Source organism: Schistocerca cancellata, chromosome 4 (genome assembly GCF_023864275.1).
Source record: "Schistocerca cancellata isolate TAMUIC-IGC-003103 chromosome 4, iqSchCanc2.1, whole genome shotgun sequence".
Classification (NCBI taxonomy): Eukaryota; Metazoa; Arthropoda; class Insecta; order Orthoptera; family Acrididae; genus Schistocerca; species Schistocerca cancellata.
Window position 1 is genome coordinate 75,595,037 of NC_064629.1, and position 22,077 is coordinate 75,617,113.

The window sequence follows — 22,077 nt, forward strand, 5'->3', positions numbered from 1 at the left end:
GCTACACCAAGAAGAAATGCAGATGATAAACGGGTATTCATTGGACAAATATATTATACCAGAACTGACATGTGATCACATTTTCACGCAATTTGGGTGCATAGATCCTGAGAAATAAGTACCCAGAACAACCACCTCTGGCCGTAATAACGGCCTTGATAGTCTGGGCATTGAGTCAAACAGAGCTTGGATGGCGTGTACAGGTACAGCTGCCCATGCAGCTTCAACACGATACCACAGTTCATCAAGAGTCGTGACTGGCGTATTGTGACGAGCCAGTTCCTCGGCCACCATTGACCAGGCGTTTTCAATTGGTGAGAGATTGGGAGAATGTGGTGGATAGGGCAGCAGTCGAACATTTGCTGTAACCAGAAAGGCCCGTACAGAACCTGCAACATGCGGTCGTGCATTATCCTGCTGAAATGTAGGGTTTCGCAGGGATCGAATGAAGGGTAGAGTCAGGGGTCGTAACACATCTGAAATGTGACTTCCACTGTGCAAAGTACCGTCAATGCGAACAAGAGGTGACCGAGACGTGAAACCAATGGCAACCCATACCATCACGTCGGGTGATACGCCAGTATGGCGATGACTTATACACGCTTCCAATGTGCGCTCACCGCGATGTCGCCAAACACGGATGCGACCCTCATGATGCTGTAAACACAACTTTCATTTATCCGGAAAAATGACGTTTTACCATTCGTGCACCCAGGTTCGTCGTTGAGTACACCATCGCAGGCGCTCATGTCTGTGATGCAACGTCAGAGGTAACCGCAGCCATGGTCTCCGAGCTGATAGTCCGTGCTGCTGCAAACGTCGTTGAACTGTTCGTGCAGATGGTTGTTGTAGCTGATAGTCCGTGCTGCTGCAAACGTCGTTGAACTGTTCGTGCAGATGGTTGTTGTCTTGTAAGCGTCCCCATGTGTTGACTCAGGGATCGAGACGTGGCTGCAAGATTCGTTACAGCCATGCGGATAAGATGCCTGTCATCTCGACTGCTAGTGATACGAGGCCGTTGGGATCCAGCACGGCGTTCCGCATTACCCTCCTGAACCCACCGATTCCATATTCTGCTAACAGTCATTGGATCTCGACCAACGCGAGCAGCAATGTCGCGATACGAAAAACCGCAATCGCGATAGGCTATAATTCGACCTTTATCAAAGTCAGAAACGTGATGGTACGCATTTCTCCTCCTTACAGCAGGCATCACAACAAAGTTTCACCAGGCAAGGCCGGTCAACTGCTGTTTGTGTATGAGAAATCGGTTAGAAACTTTCCTCATGTCAGCACGTTGTAGGTGTCGCCACCGGCGCCATCCGTGTTTGTGAATTCTCTCAAAAGCTAATCATTTGCATATCACAGTATCTTCTTCCTGTCGGTTAAATTTCGCGTCTACAGCACGTCACCTTCGTGGTATAGCAATTTTAGTGGCCAGTAGTGTATATGACGCTGGTGCGACCTATTCTTGAGTATTGCTTGAGTGTTCAGGATCCGTACCAGGTCGTACTGAAGGAAGACATCGAAGCAATTCAGAGGCGGGCCGCTAGATTTGTTACCAGTAGGTTCGAACAACACGTGTTAAGGGGATGTAACGGGAACTCGAATAGGAATCCCTGGAGGGAAGGTGACATTGTTTTCGAGAAACACTATTTAGCGAACCGGCATTTGTAGCTGACATACATTGCCCATAACAACCACGAATATAAATTACGAGAAATTAGGGCTCATATGGAGGTATATAGGTATTCGTTTTTCCCCTATGTCTGTTTACGAGTGGAACAGGAAAGGAAACGACTAATTGTGGTAGAGGGTACCATCCACCACACACCGTACGCTGACTTGCGGAGTATCGATGTAGATGCAGAAAAGGTACGCAAACCCAGGACATATTTTAAATTTTTTATTCTCAGCTCTATTGCTGCTTGAACGCCCCACTGCTTTATATTAACATCGTGCATTGTTATCCTTTTTACTGAATTTATCCAGACAGATTGTTTGGATTTTGCATAGCTTTTTAACATGTACACTGGTTTTCAAGCTATGTATTGCAGATGCACAGATTCCACTTTTGTTTTGATAATGTAAAGTATCCCTTGAGAGTCCTGAAACACAAATTTCCCTTATTTCCACATTTTCAAAAGGCTGTAGCTCGTTTCATATACTCCTCTGTGACGCACTGGGGCAAGGTAGTATCCGACGGTATCACATCTTCAAAGCAAGCTTTATCATCAGTTACTTGAATATCAATGTCCCATTGTACATATAAAGGTACTGAACGAATATGAATGTGGTGAAACGGCACTCTAATCCTCTCGTAAATAAGCAACAAAATGTCAATCCACCACTTTGTTCTAAGTGTAACACATCTCCCCTTGTAAAAACCTGTCTCATTTTGCAATGAAACTGTAAGGTATAAAAAGTAGTTCTTCCACTGTCCAGCCCTTTCCCCGTACCGCCCTTTCCCCGTACCGCCCTTTCCCCGTACCGCCCTTTCCCCGTACCGCCCTTTCCCCGTACCGCCCTTTCCCCGTACCGCCCTTTCCCCGTACCGCCCTTTCCCCGTACCGCCCTTTCCCCGTACCGCCCTTTCCCCGTACCGCCCTTTCCCCGTACCGCCCTTTCCCCGTACCGCCCTTTCCCCGTACCGCCCTTTCCAAGTACCGCCCTTTCCCCGTACCGCCCTTTCCCCGTACCGCCCTTTCCCCGTACCGCCCTTTCCCCGTACCGCCCTTTCCCCGTACCGCCCTTTCCCCGCACCGCCCCTTCCCACATGCCGCCCCTTCCCACGTGCCGCCCCTTCCCATGAACCGCCCCTTCCCATGAACCGCCCCTTCCCACGAACCGCCCCTTCCCATGAACCGCCCCTTCCCACGAACCGCCCCTTCCCACGAACCGCCCCTTCCCACGAACCGCCCTTTCCCCCCCCCCCACGTACCGCCCTTTCCACCCCACCGTACCGCCCTTTCCCCCCCGTACTGCCCTACCGCCCTTCCCCCCGTACCGCCATTTCCCCCCCGTACCGCCCTTTCCCCCCCCTACTGATCTTTTCCGCCCCGCACCGCCCTTTTCCGCCCCGTACCGCCCTTTTCCGCCCCGTACCGCCCTTTTCCGCCCCCCTACCGCCCTTTTCCGCCCCCCTACCGCCCTTTTCCGCCCCGTACCGCCCTTTTCCGCCCCGTACCGCCCTTTTCCGCCCCGTACCGCCCTTTTCCGCCCCGTACCGCCCTTTTCCGCCCCGTACCGCCCTTTTCCGCCCCCTACCGCCCTTTTCCGCCCCCTACCGCCCTTTTCCGCCCCCTACCGCCCTTTTCCGCCCCCTACCGCCCTTTTCCACCCCGTACCACCTTTTTTCCCCCCCTACCGTCTGTTACCCTCCACGTACCGCCCATTCCCCCCCACGTACCGCCCTTTCCACCCCACCGTACCGCCGTTTCCACCCCACCGTACCGCCCTTTCCACCCCACCGTACCGCCCTTTCCACCCCACCGTACCGCCCTTTCCACCCCACCGTACCGCCCTTTCCACCCCACCGTACCGCCCTTTCCACCCCACCGTACCGCCCTTTCCACCTCACCGTACCGCCCAGTCCACCCCACCGTACCGCCCAGTCCACCCCACCGTACCGCCCTTTGCACCCCACCGTACCGCCCTTTGCACCCCACCGTACCGCCCTTTTTGCCCCTGTACTGCCCTTACCACCCTTCCCCCCGTACCGCCCTTTCCCCCCTTCCCCCCGTACCGCCCTTTCCCCCCTTCCCCCCGTACCGCCCTTTCCCCCCCGTACCGCCCTTTCCCCCCCGTACCGCCCTTTCCCCCCCGTACCGCCCTTTCCCCCCCGTACCGCCCTTTCCCCCCCGTACCGCCCTTTCCCCCCCGTACCGCCCTTTCCCCCCCGTACCGCCCTTTCCCCCCCGTACCGCCCTTTCCCCCCCGTACCGCCCTTTCCCCCCCTACTGATCTTTTCCGCCCCGCACCGCCCTTTTCCGCCCCGCACCGCCCTTTTCCGCCCCGTACCGCCCTTTTCCGCCCCGTACCGCCCTTTTCCGCCTCCTACCGCCTTTTTCCGCCCCCTACCGCCCTTTTCCGCCCCCTACCACCCTTTTCCGCCCCCTACCGCCCTTTTCCGCCCCCTACCGCCCTTTTCCGCCCCGTACCGCCCTTTTCCGCCCCCTACCGCCCTTTTCCGCCCCCTACCGCCCTTTTCCGCCCCTACCGCCCTTTTCCGCCCCTACCGCCCTTTTCCGCCCCCTACCGCCCTTTTCCGCCCCCTACCGCCCTTTTCCGCCCCCTACCGCCCTTTTCCGCCCCCCTACCGCCCTTTTCCGCCCCCTACCGCCCTTTTCCGCCCCCTACCGCTCTTTTCCGCCCCGTACCGCCTTTTTTCCCCCCCTACCGTCTGTTACCCTCCACGTACCGCCCATTCCCCCCCACGTACCGCCCTTTCCACCCCACCGTACCGCCCTTTCCACCCCTCCGTACCGCCCTTTCCACCCCACCGTACCGCCCTTTCCACCCCACCGTACCGCCCTTTCCACCCCACCGTACCGCCCTTTCCACCCCACCGTACCGCCCTTTCCACCCCACCGTACCGCCCTTTCCACCCCACCGTACCGCCCTTTCCACCCCACCGTACCGCCCTTTCCACCCCACCGTACCGCCCTTTGCACCCCACCGTACCGCCCTTTGCACCCCACCGTACCGCCCTTTTTGCCCCTGTACTGCCCTTACCGCCCTTCCCCCCGTACCGCCCTTTCCCCCCCGTACCGCCCGTTCCCCCCCGTACCGCCCGTTCCCCCCCGTACCGCCCCTTCCCCCCCGTACCGCCCTTTCCCCCCCCCCGTACCGCCCTTTCCCCCCCGTACCGCCCTTTCCCCCCCGTACCGCCCTTTCCCCCCCGTACCGCCCTTTCCCCCCCGTACCGCCCTTTCCCCCCCGTACCGCCCTTTCCCCCCCGTACCGCCCTTTCCCCCCCGTACCGCCCTTTCACCCCCGTACCGCCCTTTCCCCTCCGTACCGCCCTTTCCCCTCCGTACCGCCCTTTCCGCCCCGTACCGCCCTTTCCGCCCCGTACCGCCCTTTCCGCCCCGTACCGCCCTTTCCGCCCCGTACCGCCCTTTCCGCCCCGTAGCGCCCTTTCCGCCCCGTAGCGCCCTTTTCCGCCCCGTAGCGCCCTTTTCCGCCCCGTAGCGCCCTTTTCCGCCCCGTAGCGCCCTTTTCCGCCCCGTAGCGCCCTTTTCCGCCCCGTAGCGCCCTTTTCCGCCCCGTAGCGCCCTTTTCCGCCCCGTAGCGCCCTTTTCCGCCCCGTAGCGCCCTTTTCCGCCCCGTAGCGCCCTTTTCCGCCCCGTAGCGCCCTTTTCCGCCCCGTAGCGCCCTTTTCCGCCCCGTAGCGCCCTTTTCCGCCCCGTAGCGCCCTTTTCCGCCCCGTAGCGCCCTTTTCCGCCCCGTACCGCCCTTTTCCGCCCCGTACCGCCCTTTTCCGCCCCGTACCGCCCTTTTCCGCCCCGTACCGCCCTTTTCCGCCCCGTACCGCCCTTTTTGCCCGATATAGACTGGGAGACACAAACGTTCATAACGGGTGGCAGGGACAAAGAATCCAGTGAAATTTTATTAAGTGCTTTATCTGAGAACTACCTTGAGCAGTTAAACAGAGAACCGACTCGTGGCGATAACATATTAGACCTTCTGGTGACAAACAGACCCGAACTATTTGAAAAAAGTAACGCAGAACAGGGAATCAGCGATCATAAAGCGGTTACGGCATCGATGATTTCAGCCGTAAAGAGGAATATTATAAAGTGTAGGAAGATTTTTCTGTTCAGAAAAAGTGACAAAAAGCAGATTTCAGAGTACCTGTTGGCTCAACACAAAAGTTTTGTCTCAAGTACAGATAGTGTTGAGGATCAGTGGACAAAGTTCAAAACCGTCGTACATTATGCGTTAGATGAGTATGTGCCAAGCAAGATCGTAAGAGATGGAAAAGAGCCACCGTGGTACAACAACCGAGTTAGAAAACTGCTGCGTAAGCAAAGGGAACTTCACAGCAAACATATACATAGCCAAAGCCTTGCAGACAAAGAAAAATTACGCGAAGCGAAATGTAGTGTGAGAAGGGCTATGCGAGAGGCGTTCAATGAATTCGAAAGTAAAGTTCTATGTACTGACTTGGCAGAAAATCCTAAGAAATTTTGGTCTTATGTCAAAGCGGTAGGTGGAGCAAAACAAAATGTCCAGACACTCTGTGACCAAAATGGTACTGAAACAGAGGATGACAGACTAAAGGCCGAAATACTAAATGTCTTTTTCCAAAGTTGTTTCACAGAGGAAGATTGCACTGTAGTTCCTTCTCTAGATTGTCGCACAAATGACAAAATGGTAGATATCGAAATAGACGACAGAGGGATAGAGAAACAATTAAAATCGCTCAAAAGAGGAAAGGCCTCTGGACCTGATGGGATACCAGTTCAATTTTACACAGAGTACGCGAAGGAACTTGCCCCCCTTCTTGCAGCGGTGTACCGTAGGTCTCTAGAAGAGCGTAGCGTTCCAAAAGATTGGAAAAGGGCACAGGTCACCCCCGTTTTCAAGAAGGAACGTCGAACAGATGTGCAGAACTATAGACCTATATCTCTAACGTCGATCAGTTGTAGAATTTTGGAACACGTATTGTGTTCGAGTATAATGACTTTTCTGGAGACGAGAAATCTAATCTGTAGGAATCAGCATGGGTTTAGAAAAAGACGGTCATGTGAAACCCAGCTCGCGCTATTCGTCCACGAGACTCAGAGGGCCATAGACACGGGTTCACAGGTAGATGCCGTGTTTCTTGACTTCCGCAAGGCGTTCGATACAGTTCCCCACAGTCGTTTAATAAACAAAGTAAGAGCATATGGACTTTCAGACCAATTGTGTGATTGGATTGAAGAGTTCCTAGATAAGAGGACGCAGCATGTTATTCTCAATGGAGAGAAGTCTTCCGAAGTAAGAGTGATTTCAGGTGTGCCGCAGGGGAGTGTCATAGGACCGTTGCTATTCACAATATACATAAATGACCTGGTGGATGACATCGGAAGTTCACTAAGGCTTTTTGCAGATGATGCTGTGGTGTATCGAGAGGTTGTAACAATGGAAAATTGTACTGAAATGCAGGAGGATCTGCAGCGAATTGACTCATGGTGCTGGGAATGGCAATTGAATCTCAATGTAGACAAGTGTAATGTGCTGCGAATATACAGAAAGATAGATCCTTTATCATTTAGCTACAAAACAGCAGGTCAGCAACTGGAAGCAGTTAATACCATAAATTATCTGGGAGTACGCATTAGGAGTGATTTAAAATGGAATGATCATATAATGTTGATTGTCGGTAAAGCAGATGCCAGACTGAGATTCATTGGAAGAATCCTAAGGAAATGCAATCCGAAAACAAAGGAAGTAGGTTACAGTACGCTTGTTCGACACTGCTTGAATACTGCTCAGCAGTGTGGGATCCGTACCAGATAGGGTTGATACAAGACATAGAGAAGATCCAACGGAGAGCAGCGCGCTTCGTTACAGGATCATTTAGTAATCGCGAAAGCGTTACGGAGATGATAGATAAACTCCAGTGGAAGACTCTGCAGGAGAGACGCTCAGTAGCTCGGTACGGGCTTTTGTCAAAGTTTCGAGAACATACCTTCACCGAAGAGTCAAGCAGTATATTGCTCCCTCCTACGTCTATCTTGCGAAGAGACCATGAGTATAAAATCAGAGAGATTAGAGCCCACACAGAGGCATACCGACAATCCTTCTTTCCACGAACAATATGAGACTGGAATAGAAGGGAGAACCGATAGAGGTACTGAAGGTACCCTCCGCCACACACCGTCAGGTGGCTTGCGGAGAATGGATGTAGATGTAGATGTAGATGTAGATGTAGATGTAGATGTAGATGTAGATGTACCGCCCTTTTCCGCCCCGTACCGCCCTTTTCTGCCCCGTACCGCCCTTTTCCGCCCCGTACCGCCTTTTTCCCCCTGTAACGCCTTTTTCCCCCCCGTACCGCCCTTTCCCCCCACCTACCGTCTGTTATCCCCCACGTACCGCGTTTCCCCCCCCCCGTACCACCCTTTCTCCCTGGAGCACCCTTTCCCCCCACATACTACCCTTTCCCCCCACCTACCACCCTTTCTCCCCCGTAGCGCCCTTTCCCCCCCACACACTGCCATTTCCCCCCCACGTGCTGCCCATTCCCCCCCACCTACCGCCCTTTCCCCCACCCTACGTACCGCCCTTTCCCCCACCCTACGTACCGCCCTTTCCCTCCCACGTACCGCCCTTTCCCTCCCACGTACCGCCCTTTCCCTCCCACGTACCGCCCTTTCCCTCCCACGTACCGCCCTTTCCCTCCCACGTACCGCCCTTTCCCCCCCACGTACCGCTCTTTCCCCCCCACGTACCGCCCTTCCCCCCCAAGTACCGCCATTCCCCCCCAAGTACCGCCATTCCCCCCCAAGTACCGCCATTCCCCCCCAAGTACCGCCATTCCCCCCCAAGTACCGCCATTTCCCCCCCAAGTACCGCCCCCCCCCCCCAAGTACCGCCTTTTCCCCCCCCAAGTACCGCCCTTTCCCCCCCCAAGTACCGCCCTTTCCCCCCCAAGTACCGCCCTTTCCCCACCAAGTACCGCCCTTTCCCCCCAAGTACCGCCCTTTCCCCCCCACGTACCGCCCTTTCCCCCCCCCACGTACCGCCCTTTCCCCCCCCACGTACCGCCCTTCCCCCCCCCCACGTACCGCCCTTTCCCCCCCCCACGTACCGCCCTTTCCCCCCCCCACGTACCGCCCTTTCCCCCCCCTACGTACCGCCCTTTCCCCCCACGTACCGCCCTTTCCCCCCCCTACGTACCGCCCTTTCCCCCCACGTACCGCCCTTTCCCCCCACGTACCGCCCTTTCCCCCCACGTACCGCCCTTTCCCCCCACGTACCGCCCTTTCCCCCCACGTACCGCCCTTTCCCCCCACGTACCGCCCTTTCCCCCCACGTACCGCCCTTTCCCCCCACGTACCGCCCTTTCCCCCCACGTACCGCCCTTTCCCCCCACGTACCGCCCTTTCCCCCCACGTACCGCCCTTTCCCCCCACGTACCGCCCTTTCCCCCCACGTACCGCCCTTTCCCCCCACGTACCGCCCTTTCCCCCCACGTACCGCCCTTTCCCCCCACGTACCGCCCTTTCCCCCCACGTACCGCCCTTTCCCCCCACGTACCGCCCTTTCCCCCCACGTACCGCCCTTTCCCCCCACGTACCGCCCTTTCCCCCCACGTACCGCCCTTTCCCCCCACGTACCGCCCTTTCCCCCCACGTACCGCCCTTTCCCCCCACGTACCGCCCTTTCCCCCCACGTACCGCCCTTTCCCCCCACGTACCGCCCTTTCCCCCCACGTACCGCCCTTTCCCCCCACGTAACGCCCTTTCCTCCCACGTACCGCCCTTTCCCCCCACATACCGCCCCCCTTCACGTACCGCCCCCCATCACGTACCGCCCGTCCCCCCCCCACGTACCGCCCTTTCCCCCCACGTACCGCCCTTTCCCCCCACGTACCGCCCTTTCCCCCCACGTACCGCCCTTTCCCCCCACGTACCGCCCTTTCCCCCCACGTACCGCCCTTTCCCCCCACGTAACGCCCTTTCCTCCCACGTACCGCCCTTTCCCCCCACATACCGCCCCCCTTCACGTACCGCCCCCCATCACGTACCGCCCGTCCCCCCCCCCACGTACCGCCATTCCCCCCCCCCGTACCGCCCTTTTCCCCCCGTACCGCCCTTTTCCCCCCGTACCGCCCTTTTCCCCCCGTACCGCCCTTTTCCCCCCGTACCGCCCTTTTCCCCCCGTACCGCCCTTTTCCCTACCCGTACCGCCCTTTTCCCCCCGTACCACCCTTTTCCCCCCCGTACCACCCTTTTCCCCCCCGTACCACCCTTTTCCCCCCCGTACCACCCTTTCCCCCCCCGTACCACCCTTTTCCCCCCCGTACCACCCTTTTCCTCCCCGTACCACCCTTTTCCCCCCCGTACCACCCTTTTCCCCCCCGTACCACCCTTTTCCCCCCCGTACCACCCTTTTCCCCCCCGTACCACCCTTTTCCCCCCCGTACCACCCTTTTCCCCCCCTGTACCACCCTTTTCCCCCCCCGTACCACCCTTTTCCCCACCCGTACCACCACTTTCCCTCCATACCACCCTTTTCCCACCTGCAGCTCCCTTCTCCCTCCCCCGTACTGCCCTCTTTTTTCGCTGTTGCCGCGTTTGAGGCCATGCTTTCTTTCTAATGTTGTCTTCTCCTCTCTGTGTGTGCCTGACGGCCTTTCTCATGTTTGACACATAGTGGGAGACTGGGTAATGGTTAATCCCAGCCCCGGGTTGGCATGGAGGGCCCACAAGTACCCCCTGATACAGGCCATTCCTAGGGAAGGGTGATTCCCTGAGCTGTTACCTTCCTCCTCTGCCGATTGATCCCTCCATCTGTTGTTGGGGCGGTGTGACCTAAGGTGAGGACAATCACCTAAGGCGAGGGGGCTCCCCTTTGGAGGGCCCCTGGCTGGAAGGAGCGCACCACCAGAAACACTGGCAATCATGGGGGGACTTTTTCCCATTGACTGATTTTCCTTCTCTTTCTCCGAGTGTTTCATACGAGAGAAAGTGGAATGAGGCTCCTGCCTCAGTGTCTCTTCCTGTTGCGCCTCGATATCTAGTAGTCTGACATTTAGACGAAAACAAGACTTTTGCTACTGTTAATCCCTTTGTAATACAATACAGAAAGGCTTGGATGGCATCGCCAGCCCTGTGATGTCGTGCTCTCGTCTCCGCAATGGAACTCTGCTTTTGGAAATTGATAGTGCCTTCCAGGCCCAGAAACTACTTAAGGCCCAAATCCTCCACAAGTATCCTATAAAAGAGGAGGCTCACAGTACACTTAACTCGTCCGGCGGTGTTATCTACAGCCGGCCGTTAGATGGTTTGATGGAGAACGAAATTACTAATGATCTATCGAATCAGGGCGATAATGCTGTTCATCGAGTTATGAAGAAGGAAGCTGCCGAGTTGGTGTCCACTCGTACATCGTTCCTGACTTTCGATTGGTTAACGCTTCTTACCAAGATAAAGGAGCGCTATGAAGTCATATCTGTGCGCCCTCACATTCCCAGTCCGTTGAGGTATTACAAATGGCACCAGTTCAATCATACCAGCACGTCATGTAGAAACGCAGTCAAATGTGTCACTTGTGAGAGGGAAGCACACGAGGGCGCCTGTCCTACTCCTTCCCCCCACTGCGACAATTCTAATGGAGACCTTGCTGCTTCTTCTCGTTCTTGTAGGCCGGCCGCTGTGGCCGAGCGGTTCTAGGCGCTTCAGTCCGGAACCGCGCTGCTGCAACGGTCGCAGGTTCGAATCCTGCCTTGGGCATGTATGTGTGTGATGTCGTTAGGTTTAAGTAATTCTATGTCTAGGGGACCGATGACCTCAGATGTTAAGTCTCATAGTGCTCAATGCCAATTGAACCATTTTTCGTTCTTGTCCCGTCTATCAAGATGAGCGGGCTGTTCAGGAGATCAGGGTGAAGGAAAAGTTGCCCGGAAACTGTTGGTGAGCCGTAAACAGAATGTCCCTTCGTCTGGGAGCTACAGCACCGTGTTAGCCTCTCCCCACCCCACAAAAAGCATGGCTACGCAAAATTGTGACTTGCAGTTCAGTTCGATGGTGGCAAAGTCGCCTCGCCTTATAGTTGACTTCCTGCTTCCTGCTCTTCGCCCTAACCAGCGAAGACAATTGCAATGCAGCCAGCGAACCATCAATTCAAAAAGGATTATTCCCTGGAAGATTTCTTGTGTACCTCGAGTTCGCAGCCGTCTGGGTCTTCCGAAAATCGCCAAAAGTCAAAACAATCATCCAAAGGTAAACATCTTTCCCCCTCTCCGACGTGTCGGCCCTCTTCGACTCGTCAGTCCTTTTCAACTGACCGACACCGGGGAAGCTCCGTTGATCCAGCTCAGTTGATGGACGAAGATCCTCCACCTGTGGATTCCAGTGGCCGTCCTCCCTCGACAGCTCGCCCTAAGCGGGCGTCGAGGTGAGTTTCTTCTTCATTCTCCGGTGTTTCTAAATTTTATGGCCATATTACAATGGAATATCCGTGGTCTTCGGTCTAACAGGGCGGACCTCCAGTTGCTCCTGTGATCGCAATGTCCGCTTGTAGTCTGTCTCCAAGAAAGCAAGCTACGTCCTCGACACCATTTTGCTCATTCCCATTTTACTTCGCTACGGATGGACCTTCCCCCTACGGCGGGGATTCCTGCTGATGGTGGGGTCATGCTGCTTCTACGAGATGATGTTTGTCATCGACCTATCCCCTTGCACACCCACCTGCAAGTAGTTGCTACCCGTGTTTTCCTTCCCGAATTTACCTTTTCCCTCTGCACCATTTATATCCCTTCGTCTTCTGCTGTCACTAGGGCGGGCCTAATGCAGTTTGGTGCTCAGCTTCCTCCACCCTTTCTGCTCCTCGGTGACACGAATGCCCATCATCCTCTTTGGGGCTCACCTGTAGCCTGCTCGAGAGGTTCGCTTTTGGCGGATCTTCTTCATCATCTTAATCTTGTATGCCTTAACACAGGCGAAGCCACGTTTCTCTCTGATTCCACGCACACTTATTCCAACTTAGACCTCTCGATCTGCTCTGCCCAGCTAGCTCGACGTCTCGAGTGGTCTGCTCTTTCCGATAATTGAGTGAGCACTTCCCTTATGTGACTCACTTGTACAGTCATACGCCGCCACAGTGGCCCGCTCTTTGGAAATGTTCTCTTGCTAACGGGAAGCTCTATTTTTCCTTGGCAGTCTTTGACGAACGGCCGTTTCCCAGCTGTGATGATCAGGTCGAGCACCTTGTGGAGGTTATTTTCTCTGCTGCAGAATCCTCTATCCCTCGTACTACAACTTCTCCCAGTCGGGTCTCGGTCCCTTGGTGGACCGTGGAGTGCGGAAATGCGATTCGTGCCCGACGACGCGTGCTTCGTGTCTTTCACCGTCATCCTACGTTAACGAACTGCATGCGCTACAAGCAACTACGTGCGCACTATCAAAGAAATCAAGAAAGCGTGCTGGGTTTCCATCACCGGCTCGTTCAACAGATTTACTGTGTCCTCTCTCATTTGGGGTGGCCTGCCCCGGCTTTCCGGGACTTCTGCCCACATCCCGATCCCTGGTCTGACTGTGGCGGGGAACGTCATAGTCGACCCTGTAGATGTTTCCAACGCTTTGGGCCTGTACTTTGCGGAAGTTTCGAGCTCCACCGACTACCATCCTGCCTGCCTTCCTCGGAAACAGGCGGAGGAGGCTCTTTTCTCTCTTTGAATCGAGAATGCTACAGTGCTCCTTTTACTATGAGGGAGCGCGAGCGTGCTCTCTCCTCATCCAGGTCTGTTTCTCCTGGGCCCAATACAATCCACGTCCTCATGCTGCAGAATCTTCCTCCTGCGGGAAAACGCTTTCTCCTCGATACCTACAACCGTATTTGGACTGACAGTGTATTTCCCACGCTTTGGCGTGAAGCTACTATTGTTCCCCTACCTAAGCCTGGTAAAGATAAATCTCTTCCTTCCAGTTATCGTCCAATTTCCCTTACCAGCAGCGTTTGTAAGGTGATGGAACGCATGATCATCACTAATGCTCACTGTGGGTTCCGGAAGCGCCACTCAGCGGTTGATCATCTCATTACCCTCTCGATGTTCATCATGAATAATTTTCTGCAAAAGCGTCAAACAGTGGCCGTGTTCTTTGATTTGGAGAAAGTCTATCATACCTGTTGGCGGACAGGCATTCTACGTACTATGCACACTTGGTGCCTTCGCGGTCGTCTTCTCACTTTTATCCGGGAATTTTTAACAGACCGAGTTTTACGGGTATGTGTGGGTTCCTCCTTATCCCACACCTTTTCACAGGAGAACCGGATGCCTCAGAGCTCCGTAGTGAGTGTCGTCCTCTTCGCTATAGCCATCAACCCAATTATGGACTGCCTTCCAGCTGACATTTCCGGCTCTCTTCCGTTGACGACTTTGCTATTTATTGCAGCTCCCAGCGGACGTGTCTCCTGCAATGCTGTCTTCAACGTTTTCTGGATCGTCTCTATTCGTGAAGTGTCACAAATGGTTTCCGCTTTTCTGCTACCAAATCAGTTTGCGTCAACTTCTGGCGGTACGAGGCGTTTCTTCTGTTGTGTCTAGACAAGACAGTCTAGACACAAGGTGAGGTTACCGAAAGGGCACGCGTCAACTCACGCCGACTGGCGTGAAGTCTGGAACAGGATACGTAATTAATGTTATAAAGAAAAGTACGTAGCTAAGTTAATACTCAACTTTTAATTCCATCATTGTAGTACATCGCTCTTGGTTATACAAGTGAGACTCTCTCCGGATATGGTTAATGGCGCCTTGCTAGGTCGTAGCCATGGACTTAGCTGAAGGCTATTCTAACTGTCTCTCGGCAAATGAGAGAAAGGCTTCGTCAGTGTAGTCGCTAGCAAAGTCGTCGTACAACTGGGGCGAGTGCTAGTACGTCTTTCTAGACCTGCCATGTGGGGGCGCTCGGTCTACAAATACTGACAGTGGCGACACGCGGGTCCGACATGTACTAATGGACCGCGGCCGATTTAAAGCTACCACCTAGCAAGTGTGGTGTCTGGCGGTGACACCACATCTTCCACCGTCCTTACGACTGGGCCAAACTGCTCTCCCGTTCGTGAATGCAACGAAGTTCTTAGGGCTTACGTTCGATATAAAACTCAGTTGGTCTGCCCAACGTGTCCTACCTGGCTGCACGCTGCACATGGTCCCTAAATGTCCTTCGTGTATTGAGTGGTACCTCTTGGGGAGGTGACGGGATTGTCCTCCTCTGCCTCTATCGATCTCTTGTCCGCTCAAAGTTGGATTATGGATGCATTGTCTACTCCTCTGCACGACTGTCTATCTTACGCTGTCTAAATACACCATTTGGGGATCCGTCTCGCCACTGGTGCCTTCCGTACTAGCCCAGTTGGGAGTCTATATGCAGAAGCCGGTGAACTACCACCACTATCATACCGGCACGACATCCTACTCAGTAGGTATGCGTGTTGGCTTTCTTCCATGTCAGGCCACCCAACCTTTGACCCTCTTTTTATGACATTCTTAACCGCCAATACGATATGTAGGTTTCTTCTCTGCAGCCTCCCTTCGTCCGCTTTCGTCACCTGCTTCAGCAGCTGCAGTTCACACTTCCTGCCACTTTCCGAATGGGTGAAATCCCTTCACCGCCTTGGCTTCAGACACAGGTTTGTGTTCATTTTGACCTCAGCTCGTTCCTGAAGGATTCCACTCCCGAGCTGACCTATCGCTGCAAATTTCTCGAACTTCACTCACAACTTGCCGATAGCATATTTTTGTACACTGATGGTTCCAAGCCCGCCCACGGTTTTTGGCTGTGATTTTTGTCGTCGGGAATGATAAGTTTCAATACCGGCTTCTCGACCAGTGCACGATTTTTACCGCAGAGCTTTTTGCCCTCTATCGGGCTGTTCACTACGTCCGGAGGCACCAGCTCACTTGCTGTGTGATCTGCTCTGATTCCCTCAGTGCCCTTCAGAGTCTGGATGATCCAGATCCAGTCCACCCCATCGTTCGACGGATCCAGGACTGCTTCCGTTTGTTCCCGGATGGCGGAGCCCAAGTGATGTTCATGTGGGTTTCTGGCCATATTGGTGTGCCTGGGAATGATGTTGCTGATGCTGCAGCCAAGGCCGCAGTTCATCTCGGTCGGCCCGCCTCTTACTTTTTTTCCTCGCAAGATATTAGTAATTTTCTTTACATGACCATTCGTGCTCCCTTCGTGGGAACCAACTCAGAGAAGTTAAACTTCTCCCAACAGCCTGGTCAACTTCCTCCCGGCCGTTTCGTGGTGAGGAAGTAATGTTAGCTAGGTTGCGAATAGGATACTGCCGCTTTACTCACCGCCACTCGGGCTACCACCCGCTTCGCCGGACATTTTAGTGGATGACGTGTGAGCTGTGGCTCGCGTTGTAAGCTTTTTAAAAAGCAGTAATATTACAAAAGAGATTTGATTTCTACCTGATGACTCCGGTGTCTTGTCGACGTCTTTTAGCTACTCTTCCGTAACATCTTGACGTTTTAGGTTTTTTTTCCCTCTGGTTCTATAGAGGGCGCTTATGGCCTTAGACGTTTTACACGCTAAACACCCCCCCCCCCCCCCACAAAAAAAGCCAACTATAGTGATGCTTGCCAGTCGTGAGTTTGAGCTCTCGCTCTTTAACGGTTAAATGTTGCAATCTTGCCATCATTCAATACCGCTGCTGCAGTTGCCACACTGTTTCTTGTTGGTTCACCTAAATTATGACTACAAACGTCTTGCACTGTCTACGGTAGAGTACTTCCTACTCGGTCACTTAAACGGGCGCAGTGGGACGAAGTGAGTGACAGAAAAGCGATGCTCCCAAGGGCTGTACTTTCAGAAGGTCAAACTGTGTGCTATCCGAATAATTGCTCAAATTTTCACTCTGGGTCTATTTCTGGGACAGATTTCTCCTTAAAGTATGAGGTAAATTTTTCAATGTTTTCTTGTAAAGGAACCAGTTTTTGGAGGCGAATATGTAGTTTCTTTGACAAGCACAAGTCAAGCATTGTATTAACAACTTCAGCTCGTACCTAGTGTTGAAATTGACGATCTCTTATCTTAATACATGCGTTACAATTACGTATAAAATTTTGCAGTATTCCCTCGAATGTTCCCGATTTCTGTTGTGGGGATGTAATGAGACAGGCGACTAGGATCCTGCTAACCAGGATACTCGGGCTTCATAACAACAACCACTTTACGTAATTCCATACGAAAAAATCCATATTGGTATGATCAGGAGATAGTGTGGGGTTCACGGGCCAGGATCATCTCTTCCAGTCCAACCATGACGTTATCTGTTGTTTCGGCGCTCTGGGACAGTAGTACAAAAGTTGGATGGTGTACCATCATGTTGGTAATACATTCTCTGGAAGAAAACAAGAAGCACACTTTTCAACGACTGTGGCAGCACATCTCTAACGCCAGGTAACGCTCCAAAAAGGGTGGCAGCAGATAAGGATCTTATAGTTAATATTACACAATTACTGCCCAAAAATTGATAGAGGAATTTTACTTGTCATTAGAGACAAATATGGCGTCTCCATACAGAGCTGTTCAGGCTGTTTTAAAAACCATCACGGCTCTAAGAGGCTTCAACCTTGAACAACACAAATGGTGGCAAGTTCGCCACTGTAGTACTGCATCTACTGGCAGAACTGGCCTCTACGTTCAGTATCATTTGCTTCCAGTGCTTACACATGTGTTTTAAAAGCTGCTGTACGAGAACTCCCAAGACTCTGCTGTTCGAAGTGTACATTCACCAGGCAAATTGGCAGGTGCTTATTGACGAATCTTCTCTCAGACAATCCTGCCCCATTTACACAAATTCTACTGTGAAAAAAATTCTTTGTCGAATACCTTCGCAAGCTTTCTGTAGGTTTAACGACCCCAGGTGGTCGTAGGTATCTATCCACAGCGATAAATTCATTCATAGTAGGGCTGCCTGCTCTTCTTCAGTTCCTGCAACCATTGAGGATACGCCCTCACAAGAATCTTGAGCGCCAAAAGTTGTGAAAGATAAGAAGAAGAAAATGCGTGAAAGGCTACTCTGGTGACCGCGGAGGCGCTAGATCCCCCCACACTATCAGACCCCAAGTAATGTTCCACCCCCACCGGTGGTAGACAGTGATCTGGAAGCATGACCTGTTCTCCTGACTCCTTCGCGTATACCCAGGAGTTCCTCAGCGTGGTGATCCAGTGAGATATTACTGGATTTTATTGTCACCTGCCGGAACTAAAACAGCTAATTTCCTTTTGATCTATGTTTCTCTCCAAGAAACCTACTACATTAATGATTATTCTTCTACTCTCTGGTGTTACAATGCATTCTGTTAGAACCATATTGGCTCAGAGAGAGCATCTAGAGGCTTTTGTACATTGGTCCACACACATGTCACCAGTAGGGGAATTACCTTTTGTACAACGGTCTAAACAATAGTTTTGAGAGGGCAAACAATCCTAGCGATCACCATTTATAATGTTTGTTTTCCTCGATTGCCACTTGGGGATTTCAGTGCGTAACACCCTATATAGTGAATTATTACTTCTTCTGGTAGGTTCCGTCTAACTTGAGCAGCTTCCTTCCGATCTCGATCGCCCTCTCCACAACGATAGTACTCCTGCCCTCACAACACCTTCTCATCTATCGGCCGCTTTGGCCCAAAGAACTCTTCACGCAATCTCATGGCTTCGCTACAGTGGTCAGTACACGACCATCTTTGTGACAATGAGCGGGCCGGAGTGGCCGAGCGGTTCTAGGCACTTCAGTCTGGAACGGCGCGACCGCTACCGTCGCAGGTTCGAATTCTGCCTGGGGCATGGATGTGTGTGATGTCCGTAGGTTAGTTAGGTTTAAGTAGTTCTAAGTTCTAGGGGACTGATGACTTCCGATTTTAAGTCCCATAGTGCTCAGAGCCATTTCAACCATTTTTTTCTGTGTGACAATGACCACTTTCCGCTGACACTGGCTTTCTTTATCAGCATCCGACAGACCAGTTACCACGCTGGGCTCTCCAAAGAGCAGTTGTATGCCTTCGTCCTGTCTCTGTCAGACTGCATGTCTCCCACACAATCGCATGCGCAACTGGAACAGCTATTCTCCTTCCTACAGACGCCTTCCGCTACCGGCCAATGCCATGGTGGACCAAAGACACTGCAACAGCCTTTCAAGATTATTGATGGGGCATGCAACCTCTCAAGTGAGGTCATTCACGAAGCACCCTCCTCAACTGTAAGTGGCTTCGCACAAAGGCTCACTATATAAGTAAATGCAGTAAGAAGGAATTCTCCTCTTCCGTGGGAAAGGACGCCTCTTCAGCCCAGGAGTGAAAGAAGCTCTGTTCTCTCAGGAGTTTCCAAATTTCAGTGACTTTTCTGAATCTTTTCCTTCATGGTAGTACTCGTTCCGACGTGTCGACTCTTGCCGACAACCTTGCGACCCACATTGCGTCTGTTTCGATGACCTCTTCTTACATGGCTACCTTTCGAACGTATAGGTAACAGGTTGAAGACTGCCTGAACTTATCAATGACTGGGACCTGCTTCAGGCCCTTGACTCATCACACAATACCAACAGGCTCAGATTAGAGTCATAATAAAATGATCCAGCATCTGATTGTTACTCAGACCCCATCTTCTCAGCGCCTTCAACCGTACTTGGCTATAAGGTGTTTCCCTTCGTAATGGCTAGAAAGTATCTGTGTCCCAAATCTCACTGGGCAAAAACAACGCAACATCCATCGACAGTACCGACCTGTTAGCCTCGCCACTACATTTCACAACTGCTTAAAAGGATGGTAGCCTGATGATTACGCTAGGTTCTCAAATCACGGGGCGTTTTGTTTCCCTATTAGTGCAGATTCCGGGAGGGACCATTAATAACCAACCATCTGATTAGGCTGGAAACGCCCACATCTCATCAGTCTTTATTGACTCTCGTTAGGTATACGATATTACTTGGTGGCATCAGATTTTATTTACACTCCAATACTAAGGCTTTCTAGGCTCCCTACCGATTTTTATTCGTCATTTATTACCCAATCGGTTGTTTTGGGTTACAGTAGGTATTACTGAGCTTCCCAGGGTCCAAGAGATTGGTATACCACATGGCTCCCTGCTGAGCGTTACACTCTTGCTCATTGCCATCAACGGGCTATTGACCTCTGTCAGACCACTGGTCACCCGCGCGCTGTATGTCACGGCCTTTTCATTTGGTATAGCTTGCAATCTCTAGCCCTGACTGAACACCAGTTCCAAGGTACCATACGAAGAACCTCGGCTTGAACCCTTTCCCATGGCTTCCAATTAGCTCCTGTGAAAACGCGAGTTAGGCATTTTTGTCGTCGAATAACGGTCCATCCTGACTCACAATCCTACTTAGGTACCCACTGCTAGGTCTTTGTAGGACAGTCCCGATTTTTGGGACTACTACTAGCTGAAAAACTGACTCTGCTGTCCCCTATCCACCAACAATAGAATAGCTGCATGTGATGCATTAATGCTGTCTGCTTCTTTGCTCACTACTCTTGGGGTGCGGATCGTGTTACTCTCCTTCATATTTACTGGGCCCTGGTCACGTCGCCAGTCGACTATGGTTGACAGGTTTATGTCTAGCTCTCCCCCTACAATTTTTACCATCCCTCAGTTACTCCCATTACCGAGCTAACTATTCCTTGATACCTCAGCGTGTGTCCTGCCAACTAATCCATTCCTTTAGTTAATTTGTGCCTCAAATTTATTTTCTCCCAATTTCTATTCCGTAACTGATTAGTTATTCTTGTCTTCCCATATAATTTTTAACATTGTTCTGTAGCACCACATTTGGAGACAATCTATTCCATTTTTGTCAGAACTGCTTATCATCCAAGTTTCCGTTTCTGTAGAAGGCTACACTCCAGAAAAGTACCTTCAGAGAAAGAGTTCTCCTCACTTAATATTAGATATTAACAAACATCCTTCTTTCTCAGAAATACTTTTCGTGCTACAGCCAATATGCGTTTTATATCTTCTCTTCTTCGTCCATCATCAGTTATTTTGCTGCCCAATGAGCAAACGTCACGTACGATTTTAAGAGATAAATTTCCTAATGTAGTTCCATCAAAATTACCTGATTTAATTCGAAAGGATTCCATTACCCTTGGTTTATTTCAACTGATGTTCATCATATCTCTTTTCAAGACAGTATCCGTTCCTTCAACTGTTCTTCCAAGTACTTTGTCGTAAATGAAAAATTTCAGTGTCACTGGCAAACCTTATTTTTTTAAATTTTTATTCATTAATTGTTTGTGGTTTTCCCTTCTTAAGCTTCCTGCAGTTAAGGAGCGTTTTTCACCAGACGCATTTCGCTTTTATCTATAGAGCATATTGTGTGGTCATTATGAAAACATGATATACTCGTACATCATATGTCTCTACATTTTGGTGTTTATATGTTAAAACAGTATTTCTTTATAATATTCGCGCACAGTTACTGACAATGTTTTCGTCTCATGTTTAAATATTATGAAGCCCCCCTGTCTTTTTCTACTTTCTTAGTGCAGGTTAGCCGCGCGTGATGAGTCGAGCGGGCCGGCCGGGCGTGTATCTGTGATGTCCTTAGGTTAGTTAGGTTTAATTAGTTCTAAGTTCTAGGCGACTGATGACCTCAGAAGTTAAGTCGCATAGTGCTCAGAGCCATTTGAACCATTTTTTTTTTTTTTTAACCGAGCGGTCTGTCGACTGTCGTGGACTGTGCGGCTGGTCCCGGCGGAGGTTAGAGTCCTCCCTCGGGCATGGGTGTGTGTGTGTGTGTGTGTGTGTGTGTGTGTGTTTGTCCTTAGGATAATTTAGGTTAAGTAGTGTGTAAGCTTAGGGACTGATGACTTTAGCAGTCAAGTCCCATAAGATTTCACACACATTTTTGAGTGCAGGTTATGGTAGAAAATTTTGTCGCACATCCGCCTGTCTTAATTTTTTCTCTGTTTTGAATCCACTTCCTCTTACGCTGAATTAAAAGATTTAAAAATTGTATTTATTCTTCCTGAACTTTAATTCCCTTCCCAAATTTGTCACTTTGTTCCTTTATTGCTTGCTTAATGTGCAGATTGAATAAGATCGGTGGTAAATTACAATCCTATCTCACTACCTTCTCAACTAGAGCTTCTCTTTCATCTTTGGCAGTTCCATCTGCTGTCTGTTTCCTGTACACGTTGTAAATAACTTTTGTATTCCTGTGTTTTATCCCTACTCTCTTCAAAATTTCAGCCACTGTAAACGAGTCAACAATGCGATAAGCTTTCTCTAACTCTACAGATTAGAACAAGACCTAAAGTCGGTACTGCCTCGTGTGTTCATATATTTGTCCGGAATGGAAACTGGTCTTCCCCGAGGCTGGCTT